The 15,465-nt window shown below is 48.5% G+C and overlaps 1 protein-coding gene across 2 annotated transcripts in view; it reads right to left on the minus strand.

Annotated features, from left to right (window-relative positions):
- Window positions 1-15,465, minus strand: part of MYO1A (myosin IA) — a 331,231-nt gene that overhangs the window by 279,764 nt on the left and 36,002 nt on the right. Inside the window, exon 1 of one of the 2 annotated variants that reach the window (XM_069653550.1) lies at window positions 11,603-11,720. The exons of the other annotated variant lie outside the window; for it this stretch is intronic. The gene's annotated coding sequence lies outside the window, so the exon portion shown is untranslated. Of the gene's footprint in view, window positions 1-11,602; window positions 11,721-15,465 lie in introns of those variants that run through there. 2 annotated transcript variants of the gene reach the window in all.

A 15,465-nucleotide genomic window follows, 5' to 3' on the forward strand; every position in this document is an offset into this window, starting at 1 on the left:
GCAGAGGAAGGAATGACTTGCTGATATCTGCCTTTTTGACACCTTATGACACTATGCTTTTTGTATCAACAGATGACGCGATGTGGATTATGGGGCATTTGTTTGTAGCTCAGGCTGAGACCCGATTTAGGATTTCTAAAAAATAAATTGGTTTGGCTTGGGTCATCTGGTATGAGTTGGCATTCCTTGTTGCCTGCAGTGCGCAGGCAGCTACAGTGGAGACCTGCACCCAGAGTTATGGTGATACACTTGGGTGGAAATGACCTTGCCATCATGGGGGGGTCACCTGTTGGCTCAGATACAAGTGGCTCTGCGCATCTTGGTGCAAGAATTGGCCGGCATGGACATAATTTGGTCAGAAGTAGCACCCAGACTAAAATTGGTGGAGTGCAAGGGGGCAATACAGCATCCCACACAGGGATGGAGAAATCTAAAGGAGGTTGAACAGGGGAATTGAGAAATTTAAAAAGGCTGAGGACTTGGGATTCATTAGACACTGTTGCTTGAATTCGCTCCCTTCCCATTACAATGCTGATGGGGTGCATTTAACACGGTCAATGATCTCTTCCTCACAGCGATACTGGGGTCATTGTTAAAGGCTGGTTGCAGTTAGGTTCTTTGGTAAGTATAACCTCAGTGTATGGGGGCATTGGTAGCAGCGGGTGGGGGGAGGTGCACCCGAACCAAATTCAGACGATGGGCACTGAGTTCTTCATGGACAGTTGAGACTCCTCGTCAACGAGATTCAGTGGTCCCGAAGAATTACAGCTTGACAGTTTATAATCAGAAGTGAACGTCCGCTACTCTGCAAACCGAAAGTGACAAGTGTCCCCGGGAACTATAAAATGACAAGCCTGACAAACCAAGGGGCTACCTTAGAAGTCTAAGGAGATGTGACTTTACGTAGGGCTCGGACCACGCCCAAAAATGTTGTATGACTCTAATAAATGTGATCCTGTGTTTCCAAATATACACCAGTTGCCCTTGTGATTCTTAGGGGATGTGTAACCATTGCATGATATCTTAGACCTTGAAGGGGGGGTGGGTTATGGTGGAGGGCCCCGCTAAGGGGCTCTCCAGCCCCCAGTGGGGGGGGGCTAGAGGGACAGCCTGCATAGCGGGGGTACCTACACCTCACCTCCTCCCTCGGAGGGGAAGGGGCATGTGCAGGACCAGCCACATCCAGCTGGGCTCCAGGGAGTAGTTATAAGGCAAGGGGGCTGCTTGGCTCATTCTCTTGTTGGAGCAGCATGTGATGTGACTTCACTTAGGGCTGGGACCGCCCCCAGAAATGTTGGATGACTCTAATAAATGTGATCTTGTGCTTCCAAATATACACCAGTTGCCCTTGTGATTCTTAGGGGATGTGTAAGCATTGCATGATATCTTAGACCCTGAAGGGGGGGTGGGTTATGGTGGAGGGCCCCGCTAAGGGGCTGTCCATCCCCCAGTGGGGGGGCTAGAGGGACAGCCTGCATAGCGGGGGTACCTACACCTCACCTCCTCCCTCGGAGGGGAAGGGGCATGTGCAGGACCAGCCACATCCAGCTGGGCTCCAGGGAGTAGTTATAAGGCAAGGGGGCTGCTTGGCTCATTCTCTTGTTGGAGCAGCATGTGATGTGACTTCACTTAGGGCTGGGACCGCCCCCAGAAATGTTGGATGACTCTAATAAATGTGATCTTGTGCTTCCAAATATACACCAGTTTTCCTTGTGATTCTTAGGGAATGTGTAACCGTTGCATGATGCCTTAGACCCCAAATGGGGCGGTGAGTAATGGGGGCTAGCCCAAATATGTGTCCTGGAAGCTTTTTCTTTCTCCTGAGCTTTTTCTTTCTCCTGTACGGTCAGAGCCGATATAGAATCGGCTCAGGCCAGACGTTCAAGCACTGCCAGCTTCCCAAGTCACAGCTAGGCAGACACACACAGCGTCTCTGCCTCTGCAGGCCATTAAAGTGCTCAGGTTGCAACCACATTTCTTTTATAAGTGGCAGAGCCTTCCCTGTGCATGATGGAACATTTCCAAATGAAAGAGCTCACAAAGCACCAGTTACCTTGCAAATCTGCGCTAGTTAAAGTGAGCAACACAAAGCAACCATCTAAAGACTGGTTTATATCTTGATATGCAAAACAATAAAGCTGCTTTAAGTCACTAATTAAATGTTTTCAACATCGTGAATAACCTAAGAAAAAAGGGCAGAATGTGTTCCGTGGCATCACAGCAGCAGAGTGTGTCCATGGTAAAATGCCTGCGCTGTGAGATGCCACGACAGAAGAGGTGAACGTGCAATGTGTGCTGTTGGATGTAGGAAGCCAGGAGAGTGGTGGAAAAGGACATGCTCTCCTGGGCAGGGTAAGTTCAGGTCAGGCAGCTTTAATACAGACAGAAGCAAGTGCTTTTTTTTAATGGAAGGAGTGGGCAAGCACCCGGTGGGTCTTGTGGCCAGCCCCTACTTTGTGCAGGCCAGAGCCCTAGGTTGGGCTCGGACCAGCCCGAGCAATGCCGGGTTCGCCCAGCTCTAAACTGTCCTGTCCAGTCACTGTTTCCTTCTGTCCCCACCCCTCCACCCCACTCATCTTATTCTTTTGGCAGAAGCGCAACTGCCACCGCTCCAGTTGCCTGGGCTGCAATGGAAATGAAAGAGGGGTTCCGCACAGAGCCACATCTTCCAGCTCCATAGTGGCCATCTTGGGTAAGTATTTTGTATGAATGAACGGGCCCCCACGAGCGCGTCCCGTTTATACCTACAAAATACATTGCTATCAGTACCCTGGGTTTCCGGATTTGGAACCAGGGGCGCTAATGGCAATAAACCCATAGATTAGTGGCAAAGTTAACCAGCACTTAACAGATGCTTTCCTTTCAGAAGGGGTACAAGACAAGAATACCCATGGCCATGCCCCTAGTTGTGCTTCCAATTGAATGCCTGGAAGAATTGTGGTGTGGGGACTTATTGTTCAAGGGGGTTCCCTGGTTGCAAGGGTCCCAGCACAGGGTGTCGCTCTATAAGGAGGAACTATATCTTGGAAATCTACCCATCTATCATGGAAATCTATAATTCTCTGGATGCACCTTAATGGACAGTATACAAAAGTACTGGCTGCACTCATGTTTTAGGGTTATTTTGAATAGTCCATTATTTTTCCAGGCCGGAAGAGACTATGCCCAGGAACTGCTCCTCCAGAGTGCTAAACGTTTAGATACACATCCAGAATAAAGTGTCCTGGTAGACAACTTGACCTCAGTTCTGCTGGGAATTGGGAGGGACCTCGGGTATTAAGAGAGCCTGCTACTGAACACAGCAGTTAGTAATGAGGCGATATGCCCCTAGGTGGCAGGGCGACCCTGTAGGTAACGGCCCGCTGGCCAAGTTAAGGGCCAGAGTGCATACATTCCACAGGCTACTGTGAGTACAGTGTCTGCAGACCCCACGGTAGCGGCTTCAGGGACTAGAGGGGAAGATATGGCGGCTGACTTCGCAGGGCAGAACAGAGTGCGATCACTCATCTACAAGTCCATCCCAGGGTGATGTTCTAGGACTACCACATGAAAGGGCCCTCTGCCTGGCCCCACAACTTGCTGCTACCAACGAATGGATAATGGCAGGGGAGAGACAATCCTGCGACTGGACTGCATGACACAATGGGGTGTAGAGTGCACCCCGTAGGGAGGACGAAGGAGCGGGATCTTCCATCAGCCATGAATGCGGTGACAGAGGATTGGATGGAGCATTCCCTTGCAAGTAAGCATTCTAACCACAGAGAACAACATTCCGAGCCTCCTCTGTGTACGTTTAGGGGTTAGTCAATTATCTCAATGTAAAGACCCCTTTCCCAGAGAAATAATCTTAAATAATAGAGGGTATTTAATCTCCAAGTCCAGTCCCCAGTCTACTGACCACACCTGGCTTTCAGGATAACCAGTGACTGTGTAGCTAAATCTCATTTAGATTCACTTTCTTGAAATGTATTTTGTGTGGTTATCCTGAAAACATAGAGTAGACTCCTGTGTGCCCGAGATCAGGACCAGAGCTAGGCAAGCATCCAAGCCTTGAACATCAACACCTCTGAATGCCAGTTTGAAAACTGATGTGGGTGCGCTTGCAAAGCAATCCTAACGTTCAATCCCCAAAACCCGAAAACATGTCCTACAATACAGCCAAGCCAAAGTAGCCTCCTTCAGCATAGAGATCTACCAAGATGGCCACAAGAGAACGCGTTGAGCCATTCAACCTTTTCTAATGAAAGGGGCCCCACAGGGCCCCCCAGCAACTGCCCCCATATTGCCAGTCAGCAGTCTAATAACACAGCAATATATTCCTTAATATATTACTTACATTCTGGGGCTTACATTGTGCGCTTTACCCCGCTCGCCTTACAAGCTGCATTGGCTGGAGTCTGTCCTGAACGTCACTTCCATTGGGGAAAACAGAAGTGTTATCACCTCGTTGACTTTCATGTCAGCCACTTGCTTACAAAGGATTCCAACCCCAATTCATAGCTATTCAGTAGGATTCAGTATTTTAGCTCCCTGCTGGCTCGTCGTCTCTATTAACTTTATCTTTTTCTCAATTATAATGTATGCTCCCCACTGGTGCCTTAGGCTGCTTTCCGCTCTAAACAAGCCCCCCCCCCAACCATTATGTTGAAATAAGCCCCCACACATCTTCAGCTGGGCCTGAAGGCCACTAATGGCCCGAGCCACCTAAAAAAACGCCCCAGTATTGTTTGCTGAGCCATGTAAGGGGGGGGGGGGGGGTTTCCTTGCCTGGCTGCCAGCACTTGCGCAAAGAACCTAGGCAGTCACTGCCACCCACTGTATCAGAGGCCAGACCCCTGAGGGGGCACTAGAGGGACAACCTACATAGCTGGCTGCCCATCTGGCCACTCCTCCAAGGGATATCCAACAACTCGCCTCCTCCTCCCACTTGGAGGCGGAAGCAGCGTGCCCGAGTCCGACACATCCGGTCTCGGGCTCTGGGGAGTGCTCATAAGGCAGGGGCTGTAGTGGCTCTTTCACTTTTCTTCAGCCCCCGCTTGATCAGGATTTTATGCTGGGATCATTCGCTACGGTACCCACACTATGCGGTCCGTGCGTTCCCGTGCCACCATGTATTCTTTTTCAGGCTTTATTGAGGTGTCGGGTGATCTAAGGAAACCCAGTAGCTTATTTGGGTGCATTGGTCTACCATAAGCGGTGCTGGTTTTGAGCCACCTCCCAGGCATTTGTGAGTTGTGTGGCACAGTGATGTTTCTTCATCCTTACGACTGCCGTGTACATTTTATGCAAAGATGGTGGCTGTGCGTGGGTCGGTCGCTGCACCGCTAGCTCTCGTACCCATCGCTTTGTTTCGCGCCATTGGGCTATCCTGCATGTTTGTGTTTGGGATTAGTTTAATGCCCACCTTTAATTTGTTCGATGTTGCCGATTAAAAAATGGGCATGTGGAAGTGGTCGATGTGCCGCATGAATGCTGCTTTGATTAAATTCAATTTGGTTTCTTTGTCGGTTGCCGTACCACGTGGGGGTGTGGTACAATGAAATGCACCTTGGTTTGTATCATGCACGTAATGTAGGCCCCTGGTCGGCCGTTGTGCCGCGGTGTCTGCTGCTGTAGTTGTCCATCGAGTGGTCGCATTGCCTAGGCACATCCTAGGCACATGTTAGGCTAGTGGTGTGCGCAGAGATTGCCGAAGCAGTGGCATAGGAAGGGTAGGACCAGGAATATCATGGCGCTGGAACTCTTCCTCTTCGTGGTAGCTCTCATGTTATGGTCAGAAGAATTGGGGAACAAAAGGGTCCATTTCTGGTCTGACAACAAGGCCGTGCTGCATGCCATTAATTTACAATCTGCATCTTGTCCGGGAGTGCTAAGCCTCTTGAGAAAACTGGTGGAGATTTGCTTGACAGAAATGTTGAGTTTAGGGCTCGGCATGTGCAGGCTGTTGTTAATATCGCTGCTGACGCTCTTTCTCGTTTTCAGTGGAGCAAGTTTCGGAAGGCCCATCCTGCAGCCAAGCAAAGAGGGGCGTAGTTCCAGAGCGAGTGGTGGCAGCTGGTGTCGTGGACAAGGCGCTTCGGTACTTGGGGAGCGATCGCTCACACCAGGCGTCAGGTCCAGGTACCAGCATGGCTATGGTTAGTTTCTGAGCGTGTCACAGACTTTGGACTGAACTGAATGTGCATTGGAAGAGCAGGAGCGCGCATTTGTGGTGGGGGCGCACAAGGAGGGTAAAATCAGGATCTGGGCAACAGGCCACCTGCCAGCAGTAGCATTCTACAGCAAATTATCGGAAAAGGATGACCCTACTAAGGGTTTTTTAGCGTCCCTGGCATTGAAAGTTTGGGTGTCGTGTTGAGGGCCCCAAGCAGGACGTGCGGAAACCTATTGCTGTTTGATTTACTGCAGAAACTGCTTAAAGCCTTGGAGGAAGTATGCGTCAATACTTAGGAGCTGTCACTATTAGGGGTGGCATTTGCACTCGCATTCTTTGGGGCATTCAGGGTCAGAGAACTGGTCAGTGCCGGCAGAATTGACAGGTCAGGGAGGGCCCTCGCAGTGGGGGACATTTTCTTCTTCACCAAAGGCTGGAGCGAGGGATTGAGGATCAATTTTAAAAAAGTATGTAACGGATCAGGAAGGTAAAGGTAAATGTGTCAAGATGTATGCGTCCCCGCACAGAGACAGCTGCCCCGTCCATCTCTTAAAGCTGTTCTTGGCCAACAGGCGCCTGGGTGGGGGGTCGCTACTAATGCACACGGATGCCACGCTCTGACCATTTTCCAGTTTAGGAAAGTTCTGTCAGCCTCTCTGGGGGCGATGGGAATTCACAGCAAGGGCTGGTCTCCACACAGTTTTAGGAATAGGGCTGCCAACGCGGCCTTCCTGCAAGGGATGACAGAGCCAGCTATCAAGAGAATTGGCAGATGGGAGACCGGCCGCCATCAACTTTATGTGAAGCCTCAAGGGGACCCACCCCACCCTCACAAGACAGAAGGGGAGAACATTTAGTACTGACTATAACATTGGCGCTGTGCTCTTGAATGGTTGTCCTATCTTCAACGCAATATCAAATTATGGGCTGTTTCTTGCCCCTCTCCTCTTTTTGTATGCATTATGACACTTTTCTCTTGTATCAACAGATGACACAGTATGGATGATAGGTCATTCATTTATAGTGCGGGCCGATGAGAAGGCGCAGCAGTGTAATGTAGGTCCCAATTTAGGATTTCGGGAAACAAATATGGTCTGGCTGGGCACATCTGGAATGAGGTGGCACTCTTTGTTGCCCACAGTACACTCGAAGCTGCAATGGAGGCTGGACCCAAGATTTTTGGTCATGCACCTAGGTAGATGTGACCTCGCCAAATTGGGGAGGGGTTGCTTACTGGAATGGCCCAGATGCAAGTGGCATTACGGATCATAGCGCAGGAGTTATCTGGTACGGCTATTTACTGGTCCGAGGTATCACCCAGGCAACTTTGGCATGGAGCCTCCTCACTCGAGGGGATGGAAAATTCTAGGAGGCGCCTGAAGAGGAACTTTGAGAAATGTGCTAAAACCGAAGGCCTTGGATTCATTGGACATTGTTGTCCAAATTCGTTACTGTCCCATTTTGCGACAGATGGAGTGCATTTATCCGACAAGGGCACAAATGTCTTCCTCTCAGTGATTCAGGTGGCGTTGGAAAGGGCAGGTTGCAGTTAGGTCTTTTTTGAGTATGTCCTAATGGTATGGGGGCATTGGGGGAAAACGGGGAGCCACCCCCAAAGCGTGGCGTAGTGTCATGGCGGTCCTAGTCGGGAAATAGATTTTGACGCTGCGGTTTCACCCACGAGCGGCTCCGATATGGCCGCACTCAAGCCAAATCCGGACGACGGGCACTGGCTCCCCCTTAGGGACAATTGAGACTCTGTCATCTGAAGTCAGTGGTCCAGATATATACTGACTGGCAGTTCATAGCCAGAAGCGGACGTCCACTACTTTGCAAATGGCAAACAGGAAGTGACACAGGGCACCGTTGGAGTAGTATCTTGTTCTTGCGCATGTGGCTGGGATCGCCTCAATTTGTTTGCTCCAATCCAAACTTTACAACTGTTTCTGTGGTTATTATAAGGGAAATTAACTCTGGTGTCCAGGCTTTGATCATATTGCAAGGAGGGGGCTACAGTGGGGGATAGCCCTGCTAAGAGTCTGGCCAGACCCCAGAGGGGGCGCTAGAGGGACAGCCTACATAGCAGGCTGCCTCTCTGGCTGCCCCTCCTGGGTATATCCAACACCTTGCCTCCTCCTCCCCCTCGGAGGTGCAAGGGCATAACACCTAGAGCGGGGGTAAGTTAAGGTAATAGTTCCAATTTGAATTTGCAGGATTAGGATTGCTTCCAATGTATAGTGTGCATACTTTGAGGATAAATTTTCTGTTTCAGTGACTGGTGAAGAGTATAAGAGACCATTGTTGGCATTTGTGTGATTGTGTATTTATGTTGCTAACTATCTTTTTCTGTCGTAGGTGGAGTGTCGGGTGGGCCTATCCGGGAAGGAGATTTTGATGCTGCGGTTTCGGCCACCAGTGGCTCCCGATTGGCCACACTGGAGCCAAATCCGGACACTGACTCCCCCTTACGGACAGTTGAGTCTCCATCATCTGAAGTCAGTGGTCCTCATATATACTGACTGGCAGTTCATAACCAGAAGCGGACATCCACTACTTTGCAAATGGCAAATGGGGAGTGAATCGGGTCACCCTTGGACTAGTGTTTTGATTTTGCGCACGTGACTGGGACCGCCCCAATTTGTTTGCTCCAATAAACTGTGATCTTTGTGTTTCCAAACTTTACAACTGTTTCTGTGGTATAGACCTTGGTTTCCAGGCTTTGATCATACTGTAGACACCACTTGCAGACATGACAATGCCACTGCAGGGAGCATTCAGCTAATAGGCCCAAGGTGCAGTTCCACCAACAGCCCGGCTTGCGTGCCTACCTCCAAGAGCCCCGTGCAAGGCAATACGCTGCAAAGCCTGGCACACTGAATCAGTAAACGCCAGGCATCAGGTAATGCTGCCAATACGGCAGACCCACTCGTGGGAAGAAACGGGTCATGTCTGCAGTACCGCTTCTTTCCCAACACTGAGGCTCACACGCAGCTCTACAATGCACTGTAATCCTGAAACACAGCACACAGCCCTGCCACACCGGCACTGGCCGTCTGGTGCAATTTTATAATCAAACTTCAGCCCTAGAATATTTGGGGAAAGTTTTGGATAGTGCCTTTAAAAAAAAACATTGAATCACTTTCAATTTGATTTGGTGTTATTGTTTTCGTTAATATCACTGGATAACCACTATTCCAATGCAGCACAATCATGGCGGGCAGCACTCTTTGCTATTCAAGCATATCCATTGGTCATTTACACATAGCACTTTTACCCAAAGTGCTTTACCGAGAACATTTATATATGCATTTTTCTATTACACAATCGAAAGTCATACTCCTTTTATCCACCACGAATGGTTGACTTTGCCAGAATTGGAATCTATGACCTGTAGATAACACACAGATCGCAGCAGCACTTACCCGACAGAGCCGCCTTAGCTGGTGTCCCCGTTCCTGGCCTGCATCTACAGTTGTCATCTCAGAGAACCACACCTGGCTCTCACAAGACACCTCAATCTTGGCAAGCAAACCCCATGCACTGCTAATCGAGGGATTGGTCGCACCGATGGTTGTGGCATTGCACTCCAATCTCGACAAAAGCCTGATAGATATTCCAGCCATCGACACAAATACAACTTTCCCCAGTGCACCGTTCTGCACCCTCGGCCCCCACTGCTGTCCTGTGTCCTGAGACACACACTGCTCTGCTAAGGTACCTTAATCCTCAGCATCACTGCTGCTGCACTGCAACCTTTATACAGACAGCTTTCTTAGAACACCTCTTTCCTGCCATGCAGCACACCCTCTTTCTACACCACTGAGACCCACACGCAGCTCTTCCAATGCACTTCAATCTTGAACGGCAACGCGCCATACAACTGTTATTGAGAGCCACGAACAAACTCGCCACTTTATCTCAAGCCTTTATTGTCCTTATTGGGCATTTGTAAGGCGTCTATATACAGGTGTTTCCAGGCTCCACAAGACAACATGAGGGGCGCGGGCGAGCGGGCAGCGGCATGGGAATCAAAAAAGTAGAACAAGAGGGGTTATATTGGTCTTGTGATAATCCTACCGTGCAAGTGCTTGACAAAGTAGTAAGTGCAAGGGGGAAGGGGCAGAGGGAGAAGTGCATGGGCGGGCCAAGGTTGTAAGTGCCCACACGCACCTTTGATAATGTCACTGAAACTTAACGGAAGTACCCTGCTCACAGCTAGTGACGTGCTGAATCACACACAGCTCTACCAATGCCACTCGAACGTAACCGGATGCACCCTGCACACTTCGAGTGAATTGCTGAGACCGACACACAGCTCTGCCAATGGCACTCAAACTTGACCGGGGGCAGCTCAGCCAGGGCCACTCAAACTTGAACGGACTCCCCCTGCACACTGCTAGTCAAGTGCTGAGACAGACACAAGACTCTTCCAATGCCACTCAAACTTGACTGGATGCACCCTGCACGCTTCTTAACCGGAAGCACACTGCTAGTGAAGTGATGAGGCCGGCACACACTGCTCTGAAACTTGACAGGAAGCATCCTGCGCACTCCCACTCAAACTTGACAGGAAGCACCCTGCGCACTGCTAGTGAAGGGCTGAAACACACACACAGCTTTGCCAATGCCAGTCAAACTTGATCGGAAGCACTCTGCACACTGCATGCACCCAGGACACTGCTAGTGAAGTGCTAAGACCCGCACACAGCGCTTCCCACACACATGCAGCACCACCTTAACGTTTGTCCAGGGCCCATCACACAGCCACACTTGCTCTACCGAGGTACCCTCAAACCACAACATCTGATGTGAAGAGTAGAACATGCATATGGCGTTACTGTACCCCATGCATGCACACCCCTTTTTCATTCATATGTAGCACTGTCTCCACCCTGCGTGTGGTAGGCCCCGGATAAACAGAACTGTTTAATAAATCAATGTTATGTGATCACTCTGCCACCATAAGGCATCACCTGGGCAAAGCAGCGTCCATGCACGTGCACCCCCTGGACCCTCATTATAGGGTCGGCAGCGCCGGTGAAAACGGGGCCTTTTAAAATACTACCTGTATGTATGCCCACCTGATTATATGGGCCAGGCGGTATCTACCACATGCGGTAACGCGTGGTTAAAATTCGGTAAAACTCATTAGGAGGACGTAAGGGTGCCCGGCCTCTCTTGTAGAGGTAACTCCCGAATGACAAATACATATTTTCTTCTGTAGCACAAGACTGAATATATCAGTGTGACCTTTGAACTCTCATGCGCGAAAAGCAATCAAATACGGGTTCCATCCTTGACCTGCTGGGGCTGTCCACTATCCAGCAAAGACTACGTTTTTGACGGTCACGGGCTTTAGCGCTTTACATTTAAATAAATAAAAAAACAAACAAATAAGTCAAAAAGAAGGTAAAAGAAGTCGAAATGAAACCAAACGAAGTTGCTTACGGCGATCTGTGGCACGGAGGATGCCCTTCCTGCCCGGGGCAGGAGAGGGAGTGATTGAATCCTGGCTCCAGCAGGGCAGAAGTGCACGTCTTTCCCGGTGCAGCAAGCCATGGCCGTGGCTAAGTCAGAGGATGTCATTAGTCAGCCAGGAAGGCAGCTGCAAGCCACCAATCAAGAAGCAGGAAATGGAAGCCGGGGACAAGTAAATAAAACCCACCGTCTGGGAGGAAACGGGAGCCACCAGGGGCATAGTCTGCCCTCCAGGCGGGTGATGGCTCAGCCCCCCGGCTCGGATGCGCGCGTTTCCCCATCCTTGGCACAATGAACATGGGGCCCACTTCACAAAAGAACATTTTGATAGCGAATGTGCACTGCACGTGATGCGCCCGCGACGCCATGAGCTGTGGCGGCAGTCGCTGTAACAGAATGCAAGATAACAGAATATAACGTGTGCACTCAGTGTGAGGCACACAAAGGCAGTGAGTGGGCACCTCATTTTTCATTTCTGCTTGTATTTGCACAAAATAAATGCGAACATTCACTTCATCCAATTCGTGAATATACACATCAGAGATGCTCCCTTTTTGACCAAAACACAATTTCTGCTAGGTGATCCGGCAGGAGAGCGTAAGGGTGTGATTTGTATGGGCATCCCATATTCAAAATAAGCTGGATAGAATGTGTGTTTATTGTTTAACCCCTGAAGTGCCAGGCTATTATTGAAGTCACCCAAAAATGACAGTTAAAGGTCGTTAGCAGAGAACCCACATTTTGAGAAAGTCTTTGTTCTACCACGAAGCATAGTAGCACTGGCACAGTTAAAGGCCCCACTTCTAGGGACATTTTTAAGACCCGATTCTAGCCAGCATCGATCTTTTGTATGAATTTTAAACCTATTCTTTTGCAATTCACAGATGGTATGTTCGTATTCGGATTAAGAAATTCCCTCAGAGACAATAATTCACATTAGTACCCGGCGAGGGGGGCAATCAGAATGAAAGAAGCAGCCAATGAGGAGGCTCGAAGCGGGGCCATCCCTGTTCTGAGCCTCCCCACAGCTGAGAAGCTGCCTTTGCCCCCCGCTGGACACTCAGGTATGTGTTTTTGTTTGTATGCCCTCCCCACCCCACTTACCTAATGCCTGCTTTGTCCCTGGCGTGGGACGATGGCAGCCTCCAACCGTGTGGAGACTCGAAGTGGGACCATTCCCGCTACGAGCCACCACATGGCTGGAAGCTTCCATCGTCCCCCGCCGGGGACGCAGGTACTTCTTTTTGTTTTTTGTTTTTTCCCCCCTCCTTTCCTCCTCCCTCCCAACTCCACTTACCTTCTTGTCTTTTTTTGTTGTTCCCAGTGCGTCCACTCCCAATGGCCGCCATGGAAAGGGAAAATGGACTCCAGACATTTTCTTGCCTTTTTTTTTCTGTCCCGAAATGTTTTGGGACAGAAAAAAATGCTTTTAGTGCCCCGGTCGCGCAGATCTTGCAGAGGCTGCAGTACTAAAAGCAATATGACCTTTGTGGCGGGAGCATTACCGACTCAGGTAATGCCCCGGGGCCTTCGTTAAGGCCCTCGCTTTGCTCGGGCCTATAACTATGGGACCCGGGGCATTATCTATGGGCCCCGGGGCATTACCTGAGTTGGTAATATCCCCGCCGCGAGGGTCATATTGCTTAACTATTACATACCCCTGAAGAATGTCCAGTGGAAACAGGGTACAAGACTGAAACATGTGGGGTTTATTGCAGAAGACATATATTTCTTCGTGTCAGTAAATATAAGAGGAATTGTCGTACCGAGAATGAAATAGAGGATGTATACTTAATGTTTGCACTAAGGAACATTATTGCTTTGTATTGTGGATTATTGTAAATGTGGATAGTATGTTATTACATCGTGTGATTTCTTTTTATTTTCCCATGTTGGGAAAAGCACCCTGATCTAGTTTATGCCATACTCTTGTCTTGCAAATGTATTAGTATTGATGTGCTGCAACCCTTTTTAACTTATATTTAGCAGATCTCCCTGAGATTTTCTGTAAACTACATATATGTCTGGTGAAAGCCGGCTCCCATCTAACTATACAGACAACAACGTTAATGGACCACACCCCAAAAGGACTGCAACCCCTAGTAACTGAACTAGGAAGGTATGCAGTTTTAAACGGTCTCTCAATCAATATTGCCAAGAGTAAAACTTTGCTATTTTCTCGCAAATACCCTCTGCGCAAGACGATCCAATGTGCCCTTGACGGATCCAACCTGAAGTGTGTCAGCTCATATAAATAGCTCGGTCTCTGTGTCGACAACACCCTCAAATGGTCCATCCACTGGCTTGAAAACGAAAAACAAGTGCATGAAATCTGTCAGAGCAATTAGTTATTTTATTGGGAGTCAGTGCGGTCTTTCCATTTCGACGATTCTGTTATTATACCGAACAAAGATCTTGCCAATCCTTTATTACGGCATTGAAGTCTGGGGGCACCACTATCTAACCAAACTTAATTGCTTTGAAGCAACTACTTTACGTACCCTCTTTTGAATGCCCCGTGCCTTGTCAATTGAGTGTCTATACTTGGATTTTGAGCTCTTTGGCATAGATCTTAGATCCGTCCAGAGGGTTGTCATGTGTTGTGAGCACTTGCGGTCCATAACGGTACCTCAATGGTTACCTTTTTCTCTGCATTCCTTCGACTAGATGAATGTAATTCACTGGGGGCTATGGGTGCAATTATATCGCTCTACTCTAAATGGCAGGTAGGCTGTATGAATCTCCCAGTCTCGGGCGATCCGTATTTGGTTAAATCGTGGCTAAAAACTGTGCTAACTAGGTTCAGCTATGAAAAAAATAAATTGATGAATCTTTGCACCAAAAGTCACAGTGGCCCATACTGCGACTATAGAACTGCCCGCTTGTCAAAACCAGCATATATTGATGCCTTCCCAAACAGTGCCTTAAGGCGTCAGTACTTGTTACAGAAGTTTAATTTCAGCGAAGCGCTAGCAACTAAAGGTGCATTTGACGGCATTGTTAGATCAGAGCGTCACGGTCGCTTTTGAGGCACATCTGTTTTAGGAACCCTGTTCCATCTCTTAACTGAATGTGAGAGCTTAGCGTTAATTAGGCAAAGCTATGTCCGCTCTTATAATAATTGTTCTCTCTGGCTTTGGTCTATTTTTATTGAAGGCAATGATCATAGCCTGATATTCTATGTGGTAACATTATATTGGAAATGTGTTGAAATTCTGAAACGTTGATGTTGTTTTTAGCTGATTGATATTTATGATTTTATAAGATATTTTACCGACTTTTAAGTAGTGTACGATTACCTGTTATGCTCTCCTGACTTCTGTTATCCCTTGTCTGTATATATGCTCCTCGCCTTGTATTTTTGTTAATGTGTTCATTTGTTTTGTACTTTGTTGTATATACAAAGCCATTCGGCTATTCATATATTAAGAAATAAAATTAGCATTGATGTACTTTGATCTGGTTTGTTATTGCAATACATGTTGTAACATTGTATGTAGAATGAAGTTATTATTTTTCATTTGGTTACAGCCATTTGTGAATGCAAGAGTTGGGCCTTTTTCCTTCCCCCTTTAAAAAAAAAAGCATTACTTTATTAGTACCCGGGCAGTGTAAGAATGTCGTTAAAGTTCCTGGTTTATCCCAATTATGTGTATTAAGTCCCATATTCAAAACAGGACACACGCAGAAATATGTCTCCTTGTGCTCCTTTGGAACAGGCAAAGTTCAATGCACAGGAGGGTCAGTGCACACCCTTCTGTTCCTTTTACATAGCTTGGGCCAGTAGTGTCACGCATCACAGATCCAGCAAATGCATTTCTACACCTTTCGCA

Source organism: Ambystoma mexicanum, chromosome 3q, assembly GCF_040938575.1.
Source record: "Ambystoma mexicanum isolate Mex_15411 chromosome 3q, UKY_AmexF1_1, whole genome shotgun sequence".
Taxonomy (NCBI): domain Eukaryota; kingdom Metazoa; phylum Chordata; class Amphibia; order Caudata; family Ambystomatidae; genus Ambystoma; species Ambystoma mexicanum.